Source organism: Pelobates fuscus, chromosome 4, assembly GCF_036172605.1.
Source record: "Pelobates fuscus isolate aPelFus1 chromosome 4, aPelFus1.pri, whole genome shotgun sequence".
In the NCBI taxonomy this organism is placed as follows: Eukaryota; Metazoa; Chordata; class Amphibia; order Anura; family Pelobatidae; genus Pelobates; species Pelobates fuscus.
Genome location: NC_086320.1, coordinates 247,233,453 through 247,257,349, shown reverse-complemented (window position 1 = coordinate 247,257,349; position 23,897 = coordinate 247,233,453). Strand labels below are relative to the sequence as shown.

Here is a 23,897-nt window from a genome sequence, read left to right as displayed (position 1 = left end):
CATAGGGTCACTTGGCAGATATGGATTGACGCCTATCCTAAGGATCCCTGAAACACACTGACACAGAGCAGAATAGAGACTGTTCCCCCTACATATATGGATTGACACCTGTCCTCAGAGACCATGATACACACTGACACAGAGCAGAATAGAGACTGTTCCCCCTACATAGGGTCACTTGGCAGATATGGATTGACACCTGTCCTCAGAGACCCTGATACACACTGACACAGAGCAGAATGGGGAATAATCACTAAATGCCAAACATTGTTATACAGGGGAATATTCAGTAAATAAGGATAAGGTGGGGGACCTACTGTCCTCCCCCCCGGCCCCCACCCCTGCACGGTGGGTGGGGTGCATAAATCACAATCGGGGGACCTACTGTCCTCCCCCTCGCCCCCACCCGAGAGCGGTGGGTGGGGGCCATAAAAATAATGAGGGGGGGACCTACTGTATGATGTTGTATCGATCAGGTAGTGAAAGGGTTACGCCCGCTTCACAGTGACAGACCAAACTCCCCATTTAACGCACCGCAAACAACCGCAAACAGTCCATTTGCACAAGGTTGGATACCAAGCTAGCCATGTCCCATTCCTTGTCCTCACTGATGTAATTGAAGGTCGCTTCCTCCACCCAGCCACATACAACACCAAGGGTCCCCGAAAGGTGACAACAAGCCCCCTGGGACGCCTGCTGTGTTAGGTCTTCCACCTCCTCAAAGCAACCTTCCTCCTCTGACTCCTCTTCTTCAGACTCCTCTCGCTGAGTTGCCTCTCTCTGCGTTATTATAAGGTGTGTTAAGTTGTACTATTCTTAGCAGTTTAATACCTGTTGCGTACCCTATCAGTGGACATGTATATGGCAGCAATTTTAGGAACCGTGAGATAGAAAAAAGATGCTTGGTCGGTCCTCCTAACTGGAGACTGTGTTGCTGTATGGGTGGCAGGTGGAGCCATTTATGAAGTACCCACTGCCAAGGTACATTTGAATTGTGGAGCGGGGCACGGAAACGTGGAGGTGTGGCAGGCAGGACCTACCCACTGACGTTATTTTGGGCAAGGACCTGGGGGAGCTGACTTCAGCTTTTGTTCCTCAAACCGCAGTACAAGAGGCGTATCCAGTTGTGACCTGGCAGCAGGCCCGCACCACAGCTCCGCCTAACCACTCTGAGGCTCAGGTAAGCAATGTACCCCCCATGCCCAATGTCATGCCCTGGACATCCCCCCTAGAATTCGGTTCTGAAGTGGCCCTAGATCCCTCCCTGCAGATCTACAAAGATTGTATTAATAAAGACCAGGCAGGATTAGAAGGGGAAAGGTACACCTGGGACAAGGGGCTGCTGTAGAAAAAATAGTGTCCGGATCCATTCCCTTACCCATAAAGCAATTGATAGTGCAGAGAAAATATAGACTGGAGTTATTACGCATCGCCCACGACATTCCCCTGTCTGGGCACTTAAGGATCAGCCGTACTAAGCACAGGCTGACCCAGAACTTCTTCTGGCTAGGTATCTCACAGGACGTCAGGCGATACTGCCAGACCTGTGATACCTGCCAGAGGGTAGGGAAGAGGGTAGACTGATACAAAGCCCGGCTCTGTTCTCTTCCCATAATTGAGGAACTGTTCAGTAGGGTAGCGGTAGATATTATAGGACCCCTATCCAAGCCCAGCCCCTCCGGCAAGAAATATGTACTGACCGTGGTGGTCTATGCCACCAGGTAGCCAGAAGCAATAGCTTTGACTAATGTGCACGCAGAGACGGTAGCTGATGCCCTGATGCGAATATTTTCCCGGGTGTGATTTCCCGAGGAAATTATTTTGGATAGGGTCACTCAGTTTACCGCCGAAGTCACACAACAACTCTGGAAGATATGTGGGGTTCAGCAAATACTGAACTCCGCTTATCACCCCCAGTCCAATGGGCTATGTGAACGGTTTAATGGAACACTTAAACAGATGATCCGTACGTTCATAGACACTCAGACTTGGAAAGGTTCTTTCCCCACTTGATGCTTGCCTATAGGGAAGTACCTCAGGAATACCACAGGTTCTCTCCTTTCGAACTATTTTTTTGGGAGGAGAGTGAGTGGCCCCCTAGATTTAATTAGGGAACACTGGGAGGGAGACGAGACTGTTAGCGGCACCCCCATCGTACCCTATGTGCTAGAGGTTAAGGACTGCCTGGAGATGCTGTCCCAGAACGGCCCAACACAGGAAGCGCAGATGGTACGATAAGGGAGCCAAGGGCCGCAGCTTTAAGGTGGGGCAAAAGGTGCTAATTTGGCGACCCGTCCACAAGGACAAGCTGCAGGCTTCCTGGCAGGGCCCATACAAGGTGGCAGAGCAGGTTTGTGATACCACCTTTGTGATCGGTCCGGTCACAGGCACGGGAGGCAAGTGCATGCTCCATGTGAACATGCTCAAGCCATACCACGAGCGCACGGAAGAGGTAACTGCGATCTGTGCACCTGCCACTGAAGATTATGATAATTTGCCACTCCCAGATCTCCTAGACCAAGAGGGCCAGAGCGGAGACCTGGGAGAAGTACAGTTAGGAGAACGGTTAGACCCCCAGGAGCGAACGCAGGTCCAAAGACTAATCCAGGACAAGGGGGCCAAGGTTCCCAACCTACCTGGGTACACTCCGTTAACCACTCACAAAGTTGAAAGCCTAGACCAGACCCCCCTTCGCCAAACCGCCTATCGCATACCCGAAGCAGTTAAAGAAAATATGCTGAAAGAAATTGAGGAAATGCTGCAGTTCGGGGTGATAGGACACTCTGACAGCCCCTGGGCCTCCCCGGTAGTACTAGTACTGAAACGGGACGGCACGTGTGGACTACCGGAGGCTAAACGATAAAACAACCTCAGACGGCTACCCTATGCCCCGGATAGACGAGATCCTAGACAAAATGGCCAGAGGCCAGTACCTCACCACAATAGATCTGTGCAAGGGGTACAGGCAAATTCCATTAACCGAGGACGCCATCCCCAAGTCGCCATTTGTCACCATTTTTGGCCTGTATCAGTTTAAGGTCATGCCATTCGGGATGAAGAATGTCCCGGCTAACTTTCAGAGGATGGTAGATCGGCTACTGGATGGGTTTCAGGAGTATGCCTGCGCCTACTTGGATGATATACCCATTTTTAGCTGCTGCTGGGCCGAACACCTGACCCACATAGGAGCCGGACTAGACCGGATTAGGGAGGCCGGACTGACCCTAAAGCCCAGTAAGTGCCATATCGGAATGTCAGAAGTTCAATACTTAGGGCACAGAGTCGGGAGCCTGCTACAGAAACCAGAACCCGCTAAAATAGAGGCAGTCGCCAAGTGTCCAACCCCCCGCACTAAAACCCAGGTCCTCGCATTCCTGGGTACCGCAGGGTACTGCAGGAAATTCTTAGCTAATTACAGCACCCTAGCTAAACCTCTCACGGATCTAACACATAAAAACCTCCCCAACATAGTAGTATGGGCCCCAGAGTGTGAACAGGCGTTCCAACAGCTCAAGACGGCGCTCAGTAAATCACCTGTACTTTCTGCTCCTGATCCAACTAAACGTTTTCTCGTCCATACAGATGCTTCTATGATTGGGAGCAGTACTGAGCCAAGTCGGAGCAGATGGCGGCGAGCACCCCATGGCTTATCTAAGCCAGAAACTTTTGCCCAGGAAAGTGAGCTATGCCGCCATTGAAAAGGAGTGCCTGGCTGTGGTGTGGGCCCTCAAAAAGCTGCAACCCTATTTATATGGACAACCGTTTACATTACTCACAGATCACAACCCGTTGGCGTGGCTGAACTGGGTGTCAGGAGACAATGCCAGGAGTTTGGCGCTACAGCCTTTTGACTTTACAATCCACTATCGCCCTGGGAAACAAAATGGCAACGCTGACGGGTTGTCCAGACAAACAGACATTGAACCGTGATCTGTGAGTACTCCTCCGGACATCCCCAAGCCGATCCGTTGGGATCAGACTGTGTATGCCGGCTTGGTTCTGGGGGGAGCATTGTGGCAAAATTAGCCACTTTTTACTGTATTCTCATAAATGTGTGTATACCGCTTTAAGAACCAAGGGTATGTATGCTTAATGTGTTCCATGCGAACAATAGCGTTCGTATGCTGGCGGCATGAAAACCGCCAGCATTCATACAATAAGTTTCACGAATGGCTCAGTATAGCATAGCGTTCGAATCGTCGAACGCACTTTGATTCCAGCCGAAGCATCGAAGTGGAGGAGAAGGTAAGGGTCAGCGGTGTTCGTGCCATTTTGTAGCCGATTTTAGTTTCATAGATTCAGGGGCACACACCGCTGACCGCGTTCGACTAAATAAAGATGGCCGCCGCCACGTGTTGTATGAACGGCGGCCACCCAGTGGTCGTCAATTTACCTCCCAGCCTTGGAGGTAAATTAGCCGCACGCTTCCACTTCTGTGTGGTCCGCATGTGTAATACTTGGTTCAGTAAGCCCTATTTACTGAACCAAGTAGGACAAAGGCACAAACAATTTCTTTTACAGGTCTGGGGACATAGTCTTACAGGGGCATTGTTCATCAAAGTCACAATGTGCCCACAGACGGTTCTTTAAGGGCCATACACGTCAGGTCCATAGTCATGAGGAAGGATGCTGGCAATTAGGCTTCTTTATAATCCAGGGGAACAGGGCAATTTGTCACTTAAAGAAACAGTGACAAAATACATTTTGTAACAAACGCCACCAGGGGGGCATTCGTTGATTGTTTCCCGACTTGTTCATCTCCCGAACGAGGACCTCCCCAGTGCCCCATTAGAACGTTCACACCATTTAATTGCACTCGCAACATAGGTTAATGAGTGCTCCCCTGGGTGGCATAGGAAAGTTGTAAATGAGTGCTCCCCTGGGTGGCACCCATTTGTATAGACGAACGCCAGTCAGGGGGCGCATTCATGCTGTGAAACGAGCCACTTCCCTTGTCTGGGTTTCACACCAGGACCTCAAAAACAAGGATTAGTCAATTGAGGGACCGAGGCGAGGGTTTGAGATTGGTGAGGGCACTTGTGGGGCACTGGCGAGTTTGGCGGGCTCTTCTGAACCTGAGGAGACCAGTTCTTTTCCCACAGGCGGGCTTTTCTGTACCTGGGAGACAAGAGCACATAGGATCTTGGGATGGGACCCCAGGGAGGGGGAGGATCTTGGGATGAGACCCTGCATGACTGTGTGGTAGACTCCTTGCATGAGGTTATGCAATAAAGCAGTGTGTCACCAATAAAATTGTGTTGTACCTCCAGGACTGTGTGTCGTCCAGTTACTGGGAGGAAAATAGGTCTCTGTATATGTAACGGCCACCCTGCTAGTGGAGGGGTTTTCGCCGCCAGGGATGTCCTTTTCCCCTTAGAGTAGATAGCGCTGAAGTACTTCAAAACATCAACCCAAGCAGTGAAGAAGTAGATATAGCTGTGAAGCTCTTATAAGACCTAATGGTTAAAGCGTGTATAGCTACAAACGCGAGGCAAGGCTCTATGTTGAGGGTAAAACTGGTCTGCTTTAATGGTAGCCACTGTGACAAACTGCCATTTGCCACTGGGAATTGGAGAGGATTGATTGCTAGCCTCCTGCCCTGCGACTATGGCCCTGGGATGTATTGCCCTTTAAGAACTGCATTTGGGCCTAATGGATCTTGGTATACTGTTTCTGGCCCTTTAACTGTGTTGTACAAAGAAAGGGTTTGTACTTTTAAACTGGCACTTCGGATGCAGTCGAAGTGCCGAAGTCGTCAAAGTGCCGAAGCAGTCAAAGTGGCCGCCATTAGACAGTTGAACACGTGGCGGCGGCCATTTTAATCCAGTCGAACGCGGTGACCTATACCTTCCCCTACCCTTCGACACTGTGGCTGGAGGCTAAGTCCCGTTTGAAGATTCGAACACACGTTCGAACGGGACTTTGTCATTTTGGTGTAAAAAAGACCTCCATTATACTATTGAGCACTGCTTAAACGCAACCCCGGTTCCACTTCGACACTTCGACAAAAGTCGAAGTGAGTTCGACGATTCGAACGCCGCCTTCGGATGGGTTTTTGTTACTTTTCAGGGCAGAAATAGACCGACCGCACAGCCTGAATCTGTGGAACTGTTTTGGGCATGAAATTGTGCCTGCGGTCGGTCACAAAGGACTTCCAGCTAACTTTTGAACTAATTGAAGGATTTGCATGATTTTTGAGTATGTTCATATTTCAAGTGTGCTGGTTATTAATATGTGTTTTTTTATGAAGATTGAATGTATAGTTTTAAAGTTATAAAAATTTATTAAAATGTATAAGTTTTAGCTTGGAGACAATTGAGTAGAAGAAACTAAATTATCTCCCAAGCAGAGGGGAGGGAATATGTGGGATGTAACCGATATGTGATTGGTAATGCCTAATTGCCTGTGGGCATCTCCCTTGCAGGGGAGCACTGCATAAAAGCAGAGTACCTGCCATTAAACATCAGAGTTCTTCTTCACCCTCAATCTAGAGTCCTGTCTCTTATTGGGGGAATTGCTATATCACTACAAGGGATTGCTATGCTCTGCATGCTCCTTTGGATAATCACTACTAAGCTCTTGTAAGAGCTTGCTCCTGCTTCACTCTCGTGGAAGAGAGGTTCACCCACTGGAAACTGGAGCCTTGTCGGAGGTCCAGGGTGGAAAGGAGACGGCGAGACCCCAACCAAGCTGCGGCGGTTCGTGGGGTCTGCAGTGGTTGTGTTGTCTGCGGAGCGCTTGGAGCCCTCTGTAAGCGCTAGGAGCATCCTTCAACGGAGGTACCCAGTCGGGGTGCCAGGTGATTCGTTACAGCCACACTGGTGTTTTATGCAGGTCTCCAATCAAGGACCTTGTTGGGGACTGTGACACAAACTTACAAACCAATAATGACAGAGTAATAAACCTAACTGATGCTGGAAGTCTCAGCGGTGTTCGGGCCGTTGAGTGTCAAAAATAGTTCCATACCCTCGATGACCAAACACAGCTGGGCACGTTTGACAAAAACAAGATGGCCGCTGCCACGTGTTCGTGCAAATGAATCGACGGCCATCCAGTGAATCACCTAGAACGTTCAGAGTTGAGGTTAGTAAAATGTCAGTAAGGTCAATTGGCGGCACACGACTGCTTTGGGTGGTCCAATGGTTCGGTATATTATTCGGTATATGAACCAGATGGGGCAAACCTATTCGGTTGGGTGCATATACTGATCCAGGAAACCCAGGTGAAATAAAACGTAATATTTAGCAACAGGGCATCTTTTACAGTATACTTTAAACTGTTCCCGACCAGCTGAGGAAAGGGAATTAGCGAAGGTAACCGGTCGGGTTACCCTGGGTCTGCTACAACTTGTGGCAAGCAGTGGGATCGCACTTTCCAGCCGTACGGAAGCAGCGTTCATGAGCCGAACAGACCCGTGACCTACATGAATTTAAAGATGGCAACATTACAAGATTTGCTGGAAGCCAGAGGGCAATCAGCTGGCACTCGCACCAAGGAGTTGATTGACACCCTCATGGAGGACGATCATTGTGGGGCAGCTGTACCACAGCAGGAGGGCAAAGAGGATACCTTTCACAAAGAACTGGCCTGGCGCCTGACCTTCTACAAAAAAAAAACCCTCAGAGGAATTTATGAACAAGATCTTCTCTGAGGTGCACGCCTACGTCCTAGCTCAGAAGAACGGAATGAAACCCACACAACCCAATGAACGATGGGCAGGAAAAAGGTCCCCGGGGAGTCCGGCAACCCCTGCCTGAAAACACAAATTTCCCTACAATGTTTTAAAGGAGTTTAAGGAAGCGGAGGAGGGCATTGTCGACTTCCTGCAGGACTTTGAACGCCAGTGCCTCCTACAAAAATTAGCCCCCACTGACTGGGTCACCATCTTGGCCAGACAGCTAGTTGGAAAGGCGTCAAGTGCCTACTGGGCTGTACCTGCGGACAAGGTCAGTGAGTACGACCTTGTAAAACGGGTCCTGCTAGCCAGATATGCCATCACCCCAGAGGAATACCGCAGAAAGTTCAGGGAGAGGAAGAAGGGGCAGAAGGACTTCCATGCAGAATGGGCATGTCACTTCACCCAAGCTACCAGAACTGGATGAACTTCCAGCAGGCAAAGTCTCCCATACAGATCCTCCAGCTGTTCATGCTGGAGCACTTTTATAATAGGCTCCCTACCAAGATGCTGGGATGGGTGAGAGTCTGCCAGCCCAAGACTTTAACCAAAGAAACCCAGTGGGCCGACAAGTATGTAGATATCCGGCGGCCCCAACGCCCCACTACCTCTCACAGCATACGACTTTTCCCACAACCTAACCCCGCTTCAACCATTCCACTCAGTCGCCCCCCGGCTCAGATACCCTCTCAGCAGGTACCAGCCGAGGTGGACCAGCGATTCTTCCAGTGTCAGCAGCCCGGTCACATCAAACAGAATTGCCCCCAGTCCAAAAGCCGATCCCAGTGGGTAAGCCCCGTGGCCCCTCCTGCTCCGCAAGCAGCCGCCCTCTGTTACCAGTCTGCCCCCATGGAACCCCAGCACCCCCACGAGGAAACCTGGACCTTCGTTCATATAATGAACCTCATCCATGCTGCCACCGATAACCGGGACCACCACAGGCGCACTGTCCAGGGCTGCGAGAACTAATGCTAGTTCGACCCCAGCTTGTTACCAAGGAGGAGAAGACCAGGGGTACGGTCGCCATCCAGGTAGCAGGTAGGTACATCCACCCAATGCACACGTCCACCTCGACTGGGCCGCTGGAGCCCAGAGAGTGGAAGTCAGGCTCATGGACCGGCTACTGGTGGAAGTGCTACTTGGCAATGACCTGGGCCACTTTACCTCCACCTATGTGACCCTCCAAGCTCTGGAAAAAATGTTCCCGGTGATCACCTGTCAGCAAGCCTACACCACCCCGCATGGCTCATACTCAGGTAGGCACCTATTCCCATACCCATGTCCCCTGCAGACCCCACGAGGCTAGTTCCCTTACCACAGTTGCATGTAGACAGGCACCTCAGGCTAGCCCCCTCACCATGGTGCCCCGTAGTCCCCCTCTTTCCCCCGGTTCCCGTGTCTTGGGATACCCCACCAAGTTTGGGACCTACCCTCCAGGCTTATAGGAATATGGCAGCCACTGGTCAGGTGGGGAAGGACGGGGAATGATTTATCTGGGATAGGGGATTGCTATAACGCATAGCGGAAAAGGGAAAGTCAGGGACAGCTCCTACTACCACCAAGCAGTTAGTGGCCCCCAGGAAATATTGGCATGTGCTTTTGAAGATAGCTCATGATATCTCCCTGGCAGGGCATTTGGGAAAGGGCCGTACTCAGCATCCAGCACCTACCCATCATTGAAGACCCCTTTGGCAGAGTAGCTGTCGATATCATAGGCCCCCTGACTAAGCCTAGCCCCTCTGGGAAGAAGTATAATCTAACTATTGTGGATTACGCGACTCAGTGCCCGAGCAGTCGCCCTGAGCAACATTCAGGCAGAGACTTTTGCCGAAGTCTTGATGGGTTTTCTCTGGGAGATCCTCTCAGATTGGGGCTCCCAGTTTACTGCCGAGATGACTAATCAACTGTGGAGGTTATGTGGCTTTAAGCCGATCCTAAGCTCCCCCTATCACCAACAGACCAATGACCTGTGTGAGCTCTTCAATGGCACGTTGAAGCAGATGCTCTGTACCTTTTCAGTGATTCGCAAGGATTAGGAGAGGTTCCTGGTGCATCTGCTTTTCGCATATGGGGAGGTGCCCCAGGAATCTACAGCATTCTCTCTGTTTGAATTAATGTTCGGACAGAGGGTGAGGGAACCCCTAGCCCTTGTCAGTGAGAACTGGGAGGGAGAGGGAGGCAGGAAGAAACTCCCATCGTCTCATATGTGCTGAAGTTTCAAGACTGGCTGGAGGAACTCACTCACCTGGTGAGAGGGAACCTACAGGCGGCACACAGGCGCCAGCGCACATGGTATGATCAGGGAGGCAAAATACATAGCTTTCCAGTCGGTCAGAAGGTCTTAGTTTTGGAACCTCTCCAACACAGCAGGCTACAGGCTGCCTGGCAGGGCCCATATCGTGTAGTGGGACAAAACTGTGACACTACCTATGTGATCGGTCCTTGCTCGGGTTCTGTGGTTAGACTACCTATTCACGAGTGGACAGTGGATGTAGCCGCCATCTGTGCACCAGCTTCGGAAGATTTTGACAATCTTCCCCTGCCAGACCTCCTGAGGGATGGAGCTCTGGCAGGGTCCATAGATGAGGTCCACTTGGGGGACCGAGTAACAGAGGGTGAATGCAGACAGGCACAGCAGATGCGGGCTGCAATGCGGGATACGTTCTACTACCTGCCTAGGTATATCTCACTGGCCATCCACCGGGTAGAGACCCCCGACCTTACACGTCTACGGCAGACCCCATAGAGAGTACCAGAGGTGGTGTGGGAGAGTATGAGTCAGGAGATCCAAGAGATGCTACGGCTAAGGGTCATTGAACTGTCCAAGAACCTTGGGCCTCTCCAGTAGTACTGGTACCGAAACGTGAAACGTCACAAAGTTCTGTGTAGAATACAGGAGGCACAGCAATGAGATGGTATTGTATGTATACCCCATGCCCCAGATAGACGATCTGCTGGAAAGGATTGCTCATGGCCATTACCTCACCACGCTAAATATGTGCAAGGGGTACTGGCGGACAAATGGCAGATGCTTTCCTGAAGTCGGCATTTGCCACTCCATTTAGTCTGTACCAATTTAAGGTAATGCCATTTGGGATGAAGAATGCCCTGGCCACTTTCCAGAGGATGATGGATCGGCTGTTGGATGGCCTCCAGGACTATGCCAGCGACACTTTAGAGGAGCATCTGGCACATATAGGAGCTGTACTAGACAGGATTAGGGAGGTGGAATTAACTCTAAAACCCAGTAAGTGCGACCTAGGGAAGTGCAGTATCTAGGACACCAGGTAGGGTGTGGATCACAGAAGTCCAAGCCAGCCAAAGTAGAGGCAGTAGCCAATTGGCCCCAAGTGATGGCCTTCCTAGGGACTGCTGGCTATTATAGGAAGGTTGACCCCAAGTACAGTGCCCTAGCTAAGACCCTCATGTGAAGCCCCTCCTGCTGGAACCGAGAGTCACAAGGCTGAAGGTCACGGCAGGGATTGGGACTCTATGCCACTCACCCTGCTGTCAGCAGCCAGATTGGGCTGCTCTCCATTGTTGCCATTGCTCCATGCACGCTGAGCCACTCGCGGGAGTGTCCACCCTCCTGCCTCGTGGTGCTCTCAGCCGCAGTCCCACCACTGAAATAGTGATACAGGTGGGCTGCGGCCACAAAGGCATAAGTTATGGGTCTCGGGGAGGGGCGAGAGGGTGCTGGAATGCCAGAACATTCTGGGAGTGAAGCAGGTAGCGAGATAATCTTTTCAATTAGTTTTGTGTCTGCATGTTAAATGCAAGTTCTTAAAGTTGTAGAGTTGCTTTAGAAATTAAGGCGATAAATGGTGTTTTAGGAATGTGTCGAAAATAACCTCGCCACTGGGTTTTGGAGGGGCCTGTTTGCCAGCCTTTTGCCTCAGGTTTATGGGTCCCACAAAGTGTTTGACTTTTGATAGTTCCTGTTACTGGAGATAATTAAGATACCACAGCCACTTAAGCCAATTATCTCCAGGATAGAGGAGGAGATATGATGTAACGGCACCCCGAGGCATAAAAGGGGTTAACAGCCGTTTAGTAGATCTTCCCTTCCAGAGACACAGGCACAGCTACTGTAGACACCAATCCACCAAACTGGAGAAGCATATGAATGCCGTAAAAATCTGAACCAGAACCAGCCGAATAGGAAAAACCATACGAATAGGTTTACACTCCTAGCAGTCAAACTGGAACAGCATACCATCAATCCCACCAAGAACGAGACAAGGCTCCATTTTGAGGGTCAAGCAGGAACAGACAGAGCTGTGGGTTTATTGTTTTTATATACACACATTAGTACCACCCACAGGGTTTTGCAAAACAACCAATAAACACGTACAATACACTCAGACACTCCCACACAAAATCCTTCCCTCTGCCTGTGATACAATTACCTTACACAATGGGTAATGTAATTATCACAGGCAGAGAAATACAGTTTTTCCACGTTATTCATAACTTCAAAAGTATGCATCACATTCACTTACATTTTCAGAATCAGCATACTCCAAATACAAACATAGGTCAAAATCATCCAGATTGGTCCATTGGTTCAAAATATAGATCGAAGTCCTGTGTGACCAAAGGAAGTATGGCTTTTCTGCCCAAAAGCAGTTTCACAGAGTCTTCTATCCTGGAGATAATTGGGAAGTAATCCAATTATCTCCAAGGACAGAGGCAAAACTCCATTAAGCACTGTAACGAGAAAATACCACAAGACGCAGGATTCAGCTAAACAGAAGACAACACAGAGGGAGATACGTCTACCGGACCTTAGAGTGGCTGGACTCAACGTATATAGGAGAAGTACAGAGTCAGGAATGATCCGAGGTCAAGGGCACAAAGAGACAGCGTAAACTAGGACTAGCCGGGGTCTGGTACACAGTAAACAGCAAGCCGGCAAACAGAACAGATAAGGATAAAGAAATAACGTAGTCAGAAAACAAAGCCAAGGTCAAGTATGAAGGAACACAACTGAACACAACAAGCGAAAAAGGGGAGTATAAATAACTAAACATCTATTTTGATTGGTTTCTGTCATCTCCACTCCCCCAAAAGGTAAGTGTATGGGGAGTGTGGCATCACAGGGACCAATGAGAGGCCTTTTCCAATTTAGGCTCCCACTGTCTCTTTAAGAGCATGCCCGAGACCCGCAGCGCGCTCTTAGAGTCAGGCGGGACACATGACCGCTTCTCGCGGTCACTGCCCGCTTCTCGCGGTCACTGCCCGCCTTCCTGTTCCTGCCTTCGGATGAGCCGCGCGCGGCTCGTGCAGCAGCAGGACCGCGTGCGGCTCGAACAGAGGACCCCGGCAGGCCCCTGGAAAGGGTAAGTACCGCTACAAGCCCATGGCAGTAAAAAGACAGTAAAATACAATAAAACTACAATAAAATACAATACAATAAAACAAATAGGCTCAACGCCAGAGCAGAAATACATGAATAGACCTTTCTGCATAGGAAAATAAAGTATTTAAATGCTGGTCCATAGTCAAAAGGCAGCAGGCAGGCAACCAGGCTCCTCCAATGCACAGTGGCGAGATTGGTCTCATCACATATGACTTCCAGGAATTTCCTGAACCCCTGCTCTGATCTGGGTGATTTTTGGATATATTGTTCACCCAGATCAGGGCTATCCAGGCATTTATAATTTATTTATGGGGATATGTGGTGTTTTGGGGTGTTTTCTGTGTTTTGTGAAAAATGTGGTTTTTCTGCTTGGGAATAATTGAGTTAATTACAGTATCTTACTCAATTATCTCCCAAGCAGAAGGGAGGGTTTGTGTACATTATCTGGAAGTGTCTAACTGCACAAGTCTGTCCTGATTGGCTTTTATAACTTATTATCCTGTGTTTCACAAGGTCCACGTGGGTGGTATCACCTCGTGGAAAAACCTGTATATAAGAGACAATAAACCCTCAGACTGCTGAGTTCCTTTTTTACCCTCAACCCTTTACCCTCAACATCGTCTCATAGGTGGGGGAAAAGGCTGCATCTACACTGGGGATTGCTATATGCTGTATACTCCCCTGGCTATAATCACTAAGCTCTTTCAAGACCTTGTTCCTGCATCGCTCTCTGAAGGAAGAGAGGTTCACCCACTGGAGCCTGGAGCCTTGTCGTAGATCCAGGGTGGGTAGGAGACGGCGAGACCCCAACCAAGCTGTGGCGGTTCACGAGGTCTGCAGTGCTTATGGTGTCAAGTGGAACACTTGGAGCCCTTGGGAAGCACTAGGAGCATCCATCAACAGTCGGTACCAGGTGACCCGTTACAAGGAACATTTAAGTCCCAATGTCCCCAGAGCCTCTCTTGAAGGTGGCCATCTTGTTTTAATTCTAAACAAAAGATGCACTCCACATACTACCCAGCTCTACTCCAACCCTCTCTTGTTCACTAATCAGTAAGTAGTTAAGTTTAACCTTGTCTCTTAGGCCTACTGCCACTTGTGGGAAAGACTACCCTTTGTAAATCCCACCTCCTCAGAAAAATAATGAAAGTTAGTTTAAAGGATTGTCGTTATTGTGTTGTATGTATATTTTGTCGTTATTTACATGTATTCCTGTAATAAAGAGATATTTAGTGGTCAGTTCTAATAGTTCTATCTCACCCCCTCTATGATATACTTCATATGTTTCATAAGCCAGTTGTACCTTTTAATCAACCCCAAGGTTTGGTGGTGATACTGATAGTCTTGCACCCATTGTTGGACTGACCCATAAAGTGAGAATCAGCATCAGTTTTTGAAGTTCAATTGGCATGCTCTATGCAGTAATATTTATTTCACTACAGATGGGGCTTGCTTGGTGGTAGTCATGAGTTTCAAGGCCTTTTGATTTAGCCCATATAGGGTGGCTTTACTTCCTCGATGTCCTCCAGTTGCTGTTTCGCATGTAGCCATTTGAAATAAAACTAGATCTAAGGGTTCACTATCTTTGGATTTTAGGTTCCTTACTTGAGTCAGTTTCCTCTGCAGGTTTATTGGGGTTCATGTTCCCTAAACTCTTGGTATCACTCTTGTAGAGGCGGCTGCCCAGATCTTCTACCACACTAATGTGCCATGTAATAAGCCAGTTGTTGTCTATTTATATCAGCATTCTTGTGGTAATTTGAGTCACCAGTATCTTGCTCTTGAATCACCATCTCTCCATATGGATGGCATGTTACAACTGTCCAGTGTCATTAATTCTTTTCAGGATTTAGTTCCTTATGTGGCAATGCTGACTTGACTGAAGAGAACTGTACGTGTATCTGGACGTGCAAAAAATTCATGTGTTGTGAGACCATGGAAGCTTTGTTTTAATCCTTAAATTCATCAGCTTGTAATTGTCACGTCCTGCTCTGTTCTGTGGAGATGTCTGGCCTTGGCTTCTAGTATCCAGTACTCTTGTTACAATTCTTGTTTAGTTTTTCTTGGTTTTTGGTATTCTATTCTATGTCTAGTTTTCTTTATGCTGGGATTTCTGGGTTCATTCCTGTAATCCATCCCTGGGATTCCCAGTCTCCAGGTTTCATTTAAATGTTTGTTTGATGTTGCCACACCCGTTTGTTTTCCATCAGTCACTCTGTTTCAGTGTTCCTGCAGGCAGCTCCTCAAGGCTTCTGCCCTTTCTTGCAGGTAAGTGCTATATATGTATTTTGGTTGTTTTAGCATACATTAGGCAGTGTAGGACCTGCCAGATATGGGGTACATTGGCGTTGTTCCGCACCCAGTCCTTCCGCCGCATCTGATGGGGTCTGCGCCCCCCTGCATGTAGTGGGGGGGCGGAAGCTCGGCAATTGACCAAGGCGGCATGTGGGATGCCACCCGGGGTCTTCCCCTCTCGGCCGGCAGTGTTTAGTGAGCCCCCTGCAGCACACGCGGGGTGGCTCTCGGCCACTGCCGCTGGGTGGTGAGGGGTTCTGGATCCCCCTCAGGGGCTCTAATTGTCCCGGCCCTCCCCTCCCTCTTTTGCCCGGGTGGGGTGTGCTCCCCTTCCTCCCCTCTATTATTGTGTCCCCCTTTTTTTCATTGTTGTTCCACCCCCCCTTTATTTTTGTGTTCCTTCATTTTCTTTATTGTCCCCCCCATTTCTTTGTTGTGTCCTCCCCCCTTTTTTCTTTTGTTCCCTCTTTCTTTATTGTCCCCCCTCCTCCTTGCTGACCTTCTTTGCCCTTACACCCCCCCTCTCATTCCCCCCACCCCCCCTGTTTCGGCAGCCTCCTGTCCTGGAGCGTTGGCTCTACATCTCTCCACTTCTGCTTCAGGCTTTGGGTGCAGTTGCCAGCAGGTGGCATCTGAAGCTCCAGTTTTTTAGGCTGCTGTCTCTTCTATGGTGCCGCCAGCAGTTCCTGGGGTTCCATCAGGTGCGTAATGTTTTCCTGCGCTGGCTGGGGCGCCTCATAAATAATGATAATAATGATAAATAATAATAATTTTCTAAAACCTAAGCACAAAAAAAAAAGTAACGCGGTCAACCGCGCTCAGTGTTGTACCCTCCTGGTGCGACGGTGCGTCCACCGGTGGGTGGGGGCAGTGCGCTCGGTCCTCAGCGCGGCAATTGGAGGGGAGTTGGGCCTCTTCCTCATTGGGGGCTGCGCCCCCCTCTCCCCTGCACACTCGCCCGAGTCCTACCCCCCCTTTGGCCCTTGGGGGGTTGCTCTTCCCTTGTGGCCCATCGGGGGGGGGGGGGGTAGGGCTCGGACGTCGATGATGTAAAGTTCCATTATGGGAAATTCCTAAGATGGTGGTGTAACGGACACCTTCCGTTGACGGATGCTCCTAACGCTTCCTGAGGTCTCCAAGCACTGCAGCAGACACCACAACCACCGCAGATTCCGCAACCGCCGTAGCGTAACTGGAGTCTCGCCATCTTCCTTCCACCCTGTATTAACCTCCAGCATCCAGGACCGTGTGGGGAAGACCTCTCCTCCAAGGAGAGCGTAACAGGAGCAAGTGCTCAAAAGAGCTAAGTGATTAAAGCTCAAGGGAGTATGCAGCGCATAGCAATCCCCAGTGTGAATATAGCTGTCCCCTCCAATCACGAGACAAGACTACGTGTTGAGGGTCAAGAAGAACTCGGGTTTAATGGCACACACTCTGCTTTTATGCAATTCTCCCCTGCAAGGGAGACGCCCACAGACAATTATACATTACCCTATCACACAATGGTTACATCCCACACATCTCCTCCCCTTAGCCTGAGAGGTAACCCAATTATCTGTACAGTTTAAAACATACTTTTTACCCAACTTTCATAACTCCAAAACCATACATCCAATATTAATAAAACATATTATTACATATTATTAATCAGCACATTCCAAATACAAACATACCCAAAAATCATTCGAATCCGTTCAGCCGTTCGGGAGATAGGTATAAGTCAATTTTGACCGACCGCAAGCACATTTTCATGCCCAAAACAGTTCCATGGATTTGGGCTGTGCGGTCAGTCTATTTTACACCGAGAAAATGACTAAGTCCCATTCGAACGAGCGTGCAAATCTTTGAACGGGACTTAGTCTCCAGCCGCGGTGTCGAAGTAACGTAAAAGGTACGGGCCAGCGGTGTTCGTGCAATTGGGTAGCCGAAAACAGATCCATAGATTTGGCTGCACACACCGCTGAATGCGTTCGAATAACTTAAAATGGCCGCCGCCATGTGTTCGTTTGTCGAATGGCGGCCACTTCGACGACTTCGTCATTTCGACGACTTCGGCACTTCGACATCATCCGCAGTGCCAGTTTAAAAGTTGTAACACTGCTCCAAAGTAATTAAAGGGCCAGGAACAGCATTATACAAATCCATTATGCCCAAATACAGTTCTTAAAGGGGTAATACATCCCAGGGCCACAGTCGCAGGGCAGGAGGCTAGCAATCAGTCCTCTCCAATGCCCAGTGGCAAATGGCAGTTTGTCACATATCTCCCCTTTGGGGGGAAGACTAACCAGGCACCTGACCTTCTGTCGGTCAGTGCCTATGTTAGTCAATCCACCAACCCACAATAAACAAGTGCAAGAGCAGCCCACCCACAACAAACAGTTACTGCCCTCTGGGGGGATAGGGCAACATGCTGTGGGGACGTGAGGGGCAGAGGCCAGTGGTGCTCTGCCCTGATGCCAGTGCTTCTGCTGGGATGATGGGGTTGCAGGCCAGTCCTGTAACAAGGGGGTCGGTAGGGCAGAGGCCAGCGGTGCTCTGCCCTGATGCCAGCTCTTCTGCTGGTATAGCCTGCAGGACATCAGACTCTGGACAAGGGACAAAGGGAGGGCAGAGGCTCACTGCACTCTGCCCAGCTGCCAGCTCTTCTGCTGGGGTGCTGTGGACATAGTCCGGCTCAGTAGCCAGGGGAACATGGGAGTTAGTGGGGGTTAACATCTCCTCTGTTAACCCTGGGGCCAAGTTAGGAGTTAGCTGGTGAGGGGAAATCGTACTTACCCCCTCCTCCTGTTGTCCCTGTGAGGGTAGTTGGACATCTGGGTAGGCTGTCCAGCATCCCTGTAGGTCAGGCACAGAGACCACGGTCCCATCTGCGCCGTCTGGGAGATTGGTGTCTCCTCTTGTTAGGGTAAGCTGCCGCTGGGGAGGGAGGGAGGGTGCTGTGCTCCTCTCCCTGAAACACAGTCTGCCGCTGAAGAGGGAGACCGCTTGCCTCCACTCCCATAACATTGTCCTGCTGCTGGAGAGACAGACCAACTGTCTCAGCTACCTGTAGGACACACTGCTGCTGGGGGGGAAGGATGACACCTTCGGCCCCCTGGACTTCACACTGCCGCTGGGGAGAGAGGGTGCTGTGCTCCTCTCCCTGAAACACAGGCTGCCGCTGGAGAGGGAGACCGCCTGTCTCCACTCCCATAACATTGTCCTGCTGCTGGAGAGAGAGACCAACTGTCACTGCTCTCTGTAGGACACACTGCTGTTGGGGGGTGAGGACGACACCTTCGGCCCCCTGGACTTCACACTACCACTGGGGAGGAAGGACGACACCTTCGGCTCCCTGGAACTCACACTGCCGCTGGAGACTGGGTGTCCATATCCTCAACCTCCACAGTTTTCGCTCAAATACCATTGTCGCACTGTTCTGAGCACTCAACTGGCGCATTAATTGGTAGACCACTTCGTTTGAAGGGTCTGGGCCATAGCAGACCAACCGCCTCTTTACCTCCTCAATGTAAGCATCACCCTCGTAGCGACGTATCCGGTTGAGATGCTCTTCAAAGGGCTCTATCCATGCCCGCTCCATGCTGCTGTAGGTAGGGATGCTGCGCAGTGGCTAGTGTTGCCCTCAATAACCTCTCATACGATACCAGTGTCTCTGAGCTGCTTCTCCTCGCACTAGGACGCCATCCCACCGCTGCCACCAATGTAACGGACACCTTCCGTTGACGGATGCTCCTAGTGCTTCCTGAGGACTCCAAGCACTGCAGCAGACACCACAACCACCGCAGACTCCACAACCGCCGTAGCTTAACTGGAGTCTCGCCGTCTTCCTCCCACCCTGTATGAACCTCTAGCTTCCAGGACCGTGTGGGGAAGACTTCTCCTCCAAGGAGAGCGTAACAGGAGCAAGCTCTCAAAAGAGCTAAGTGATTAAAGGGCCAGGAACAGCATTATACAAATCCATTATGCCCAAATACAGTTCTTAAAGGGGTAATACATCCCAGGGTCATAGTCGCAGGGCAGGAGGATAGCAATCAGTCCTCTCCAATGCCCAGTGGCAAATGGCATTGTTTTGTTACCAGGACACCACTTGGAATGCATGTCATACTTTTGGTGTTCTGGGTTGGTGGCGCTGTGAAAAACATTTTGTCAGCGCCTCGCGGTTTTTCCCTCTGTAGCGTGGGATCGGATGGACTTCGGCCCCTGGCTCTCCATCGTAACCCGCCCGGCGGCGCATAAAGGGGTTTTGTCCTCCTTTCCTGGGGGAGCAGCTCCGCCCCAGCGGCCTCGCAGCAACGGACAGGTTGTTGCGGGGAGTTGAACGTCAGCCGATGTAAATGGGGTAGGTCATGCTGTTTTAAGCTCAAATGCTCCCATTGTGGTGGGGGCTCACTCTGCCTCCTGCTGTTTCAAGAGGAGTAAGTACGAGGAAAAAGGGGACATGGGGGCGCAGGGCGGCGACACCAGTGCTCGTAAGTGTGATGCGCCCCTGCCTCGACCACTACTGGAATCAACAGGCCATGGGGCTCCTGCTGGAGGGGGTCCCCTGAGGCTTTGGTATCCCTTTCTCGGAGTGCCCGTCTTCGGGGCGGTGCGGACCTTGAAGAAAAGGTTAAAAGAACTTCGAATGTATAGCTTGGTGAAAGTCGAGACAGGGGAGATATGATAGACAATTTACATACTTAAAGGGAATCAATACAGTAGGGAGGAGGCTATGTTTAAAAGAAGTAAAACTTCCGCAATAAGAATACATAGTCCTAAATTAGAGGGGCGAAGGTTTCACAATCATACCCGGATGTATTACGTTATCGGAAGAGTAGTGGATGCATGGACTAGCCTTCCAGCTGAAGTGGTAGAGGTTAATACAGTAGAGGAGTCTAAGTGGGTGTGGGATATGCGTTAGGCTGTCCTACCTATAAGATGAGGCCAGGGACTAATGTCAGTGGTTAGAACATTGGGCTGTCTGGATGGGCCGAATGGTCCTTATCTGCAGTCACATTCTATGTTATGTTTCTAAGTCTGTGCTCGACCCCCCGCAGATGGTGCTGGATAAGCTCCTGCGGGAGGTAGCTCTGGGTGGTTCGGTGGGTCAGTTGAGGCCCGTCGCTCCCCAAGTTGCAGGTCCCCCTTGGTCCTGGTGCCCAAGTAGGAGGCAGGGGATTTTAGTCTGATTCATCATTTGCCCTGCCCTCAAGGGGTATCCCTTGCCCTGCCCTCAAGGGGTATCCCTTGCCCTGCCCTCAGTGGTTCATCGCCGGGGGAGACATGAAGTGGGTCTGGCTCCTCCCGAAAGTGGTCAGGTTCTCTCACTTGCGGGTGGGTGTCATTGGTTCTGGTCATTCCCCTTGGTGGGGTACTGACCTGGGGAAGGTGCCGCTTGAAGACTTGGTGGACATAGGGAAGCGGGACTTGTCCCATGTCCTTATGTCATTTCCGTTTTTTTTTGGCATGGTGTGGTCGGAGGTTGTGGCGAGGAACTATTGGCATCAAGCACACATCTGGAGTGCGTTGGAGCGCTGCCGCGAAGGGTTCAAGAGTTGGGTTTCGTGGTTCATTATAGGGGTTTTGGGGATGCCCATTTCATCCGGTTTTGAGAAGGAGGCGGCAGATTTGTTGCGGCAGGATGGGGTTCATTTGACTGAGGTCGGGCTCGACCGTTTTAATCTGGCCCTTTGAGAGACGGTGGAACAAGCCATGGTTGGTTTGTTTGGGGTCCCCCGATGATTTTAGGCTTAAAACAGTGGGGTTGTGGCGGGGGTGTGTCCTTGCCAAATAAGGGATGGTTTGGTAGATTAGATTAAAAAGGGGGAAAATGGCCGAGTCTCATCCTCCCCCTGTCTCTTATGGTGAACCTGGAGGAGGTACCAGGTTGGACGTGTCCCCACTGGGTTGTAAGTCGACCAGTGGGGAGCATTATGGTTGGGCCCCACCAAGTTGGTGGGGAGCCCTGAAAAGAAGATGTTTTTATTATGCCCAGGGGGGGACGGTTTCTTTGGTTACTGTATGACTATATGCAAATGTTTATGTTAATTTATGATATTTATTATTTCGTTATATGTTAAAGGAGTTATACAGTATTTGGTTGTGTTAATAAATGCTGTGGCCTGTTTTCTCCAAGAAGATGTCTGTTGTTATTTGACGGGGTAAGTTATGGTTTTATGGGGGATGAAGGGAATGCTATCCAATGCCCACTATGTACATACAAGTGTGCTGGCTTGCGTGGTTTGGAGCTGAAGACTGGCTCTCTTTGCTCAGTCCCCCTCCTCGCTGCCTCCTGGCTCAGCCTCCCTCACGTGCGGCTCATCATCTCTGAGGGAGGAAGTGACTCCCCGATATCACTTCCTCCCAGGCTGCCGTAAAGCAAGGGGCCCGGTCATGCTGTTAAAGGGCCACAGCACCCGACCGGGCCCCAGCTGAAACGTGCTCACCGAGTGGCCTTAAGTGTATTGGACACTTGGTGAGCCCCCTTAAAGTATGGGCTGCAGTGCAGCCACAATATCAGCACCGCTATGGGCGGTGGGGCCATGGGGCAGCTGCTTTGGGCCCCCCAGGAGTGACTGGGCCCGGGGTAGCTGCCCCGTTTGCCCCGTGTTTAAGACGGCCCTGGCTGTAGTTAGGTAATGAACCGCTCCCCCTGCTACCTGGTCAGCAACAGTTCCTCCGGTCTTGTCCTTCTCGATGAGCTGGTGCCATACAAGGGTCAATGTGGCTCCTGACTCTCGCAGACCTTGTGAACGGCATCCGTTCAGCTGGACCGGCTGTCATTGATAGTCCCGGTTATCTGTGGTCACCTGTATGGGACCAGCTTCATGCAGGGAGATTCAGACTTCCTCATCGGGGTTAGGAGTGTACGTGGGGGCTGCCTGATAACAGTGGGCAGTGGTTCTTGGTGCAGAAGGGGGCCCTGGATGGATCAACGCAGACCGGTTCCTCAGCAGGGGCACTCCCACTTGTAATGGCCCCACTGGGAACATTGGTGACACTGAATGGCTGCCTGGCTTGGTGTCCTTGGGGCTGGTGCAGGAGCCGCGTGCCATGGGTGCGGTGGCTGCAGGTGAGGTAAACTGGGGTGCCAGACATACTGGCGGTATCTGCATACTCGTTGGCTTTTTGGGTGGCTATGGTCAGAGTCCTGGGCTGGCGGCCTTTTACCCAGTCCTGTATCTCCATGGTTGGCCCATTGTAGATATATACCAACAGGAACAGCTGGAGGACCTCCTCTGGGGTCTTTGCATACTGGGACTACATCCAGCTTTGGGCTGCCTTGCTCAGATGACAAGCCCACTCTGCATGGGAGTCAGCATTTTCAACAATTTTATGTGATAGGGTGATGGCATACCTGGTGAGCAGGACCTGCTATACAGCAGTATAGTTCGGCTGGGGCAATTGTATGCAGCAGGCAGAGGCGCTCAAAGTCCTGCAAGAAGTCATCAATGTCTTCTTCAGCTTCCACAAACTTTTTGAAAGCCTGGTAGGGTATTTTGGGCTTGGGTTGTAGGGCGGGCTGACCCCCTGGGGACATGGCCCCAGCCTGCAGCTCTTGCATGGGTGCAGGGTTCACCCAAGCCCTCTGTGCCAGGACATATGCCTACGCCTCTGCGAATATCTTGGTCATGATCTCATCTCGGCAGAGGTCTTCTCCCCATAGTATGCCAGATAACGATCCATCTCCATGTCTAAGGCATACTTTTTTTTCTTTCCCCTGGGTTGCTGTACAGCGGCCACCCCACTTAGTAGATCTTCCTCCGTTGATTGTTTTTTTTTTTTTTTTTCTCGGGGCGGATGATTGAGCACTCAACGGTGGAGGTTCAGTGGTTCAGCGCCGGGGGAGACATGAAGTGGGTCTGGCTCCTCCCGAAAGTGGTCAGGTTCTCTCACTTGCGGGTGGGTGTCATTGGTTCTGGTCATTCCCCTTGGTGGGGTACTGACCTGGGGAAGGTGCCGCTTGAAGACTTGGTGGACATAGGGAAGCGGGACTTGTCCTATGTCCTTATGTCATTTCCGTTTTTTTTTTGCATGGTGTGGTCGGAGGTTGTGGCGAGGAACTATTGGCATCAAGCACACATCTGGAGTGCGTTGGAGCGCTGCCGCGAAGGGTTCAAGAGTTGGGTTTCGTGGTTCATTATAGGGGTTTTGGGGATGCCCATTTCATCCGGTTTTGAGAAGGAGGCGGCAGATTTGTTGCGGCAGGATGGGGTTCATTTGACTGAGGTCGGGCTCGACCGTTTTAATCTGGCCCTTTGAGAGACGGTGGAACAGGCCATGGTTGGTTTGTTTGGGGTCCCCCGATGATTTTAGGCTTAAAACAGTGGGGTTGTGGCGGGGGTGTGTCCTTGCCAAATAAGGGATGGTTTGGTAGATTAGATTAAAAAGGGGGGAAATGGCCGAGTCTCATCCTCCCCCTGTCTCTTATGGTGAACCTGGAGGAGGTACCAGGTTGGACGTGTCCCCACTGGGTTGTAAGTCGACCAGTGGGGAGCATTATGGTTGGGCCCCACCAAGTTGGTGGGGAGCCCTGAAAAGAAGATGTTTTTATTATGCCCATGGGGGGACGGTTTCTTTGGTTAC

At 50.7% G+C, this 23,897-nt stretch overlaps 1 protein-coding gene across 2 annotated transcripts in view; it reads right to left on the bottom strand.

Moving 5' to 3' along the window:
* The window catches only part of LOC134608846 (sodium- and chloride-dependent transporter XTRP3A-like), a 774,840-nt gene that overhangs the window by 408,255 nt on the left and 342,688 nt on the right, over nt 1-23,897 (bottom strand). The window lies entirely within an intron of this gene.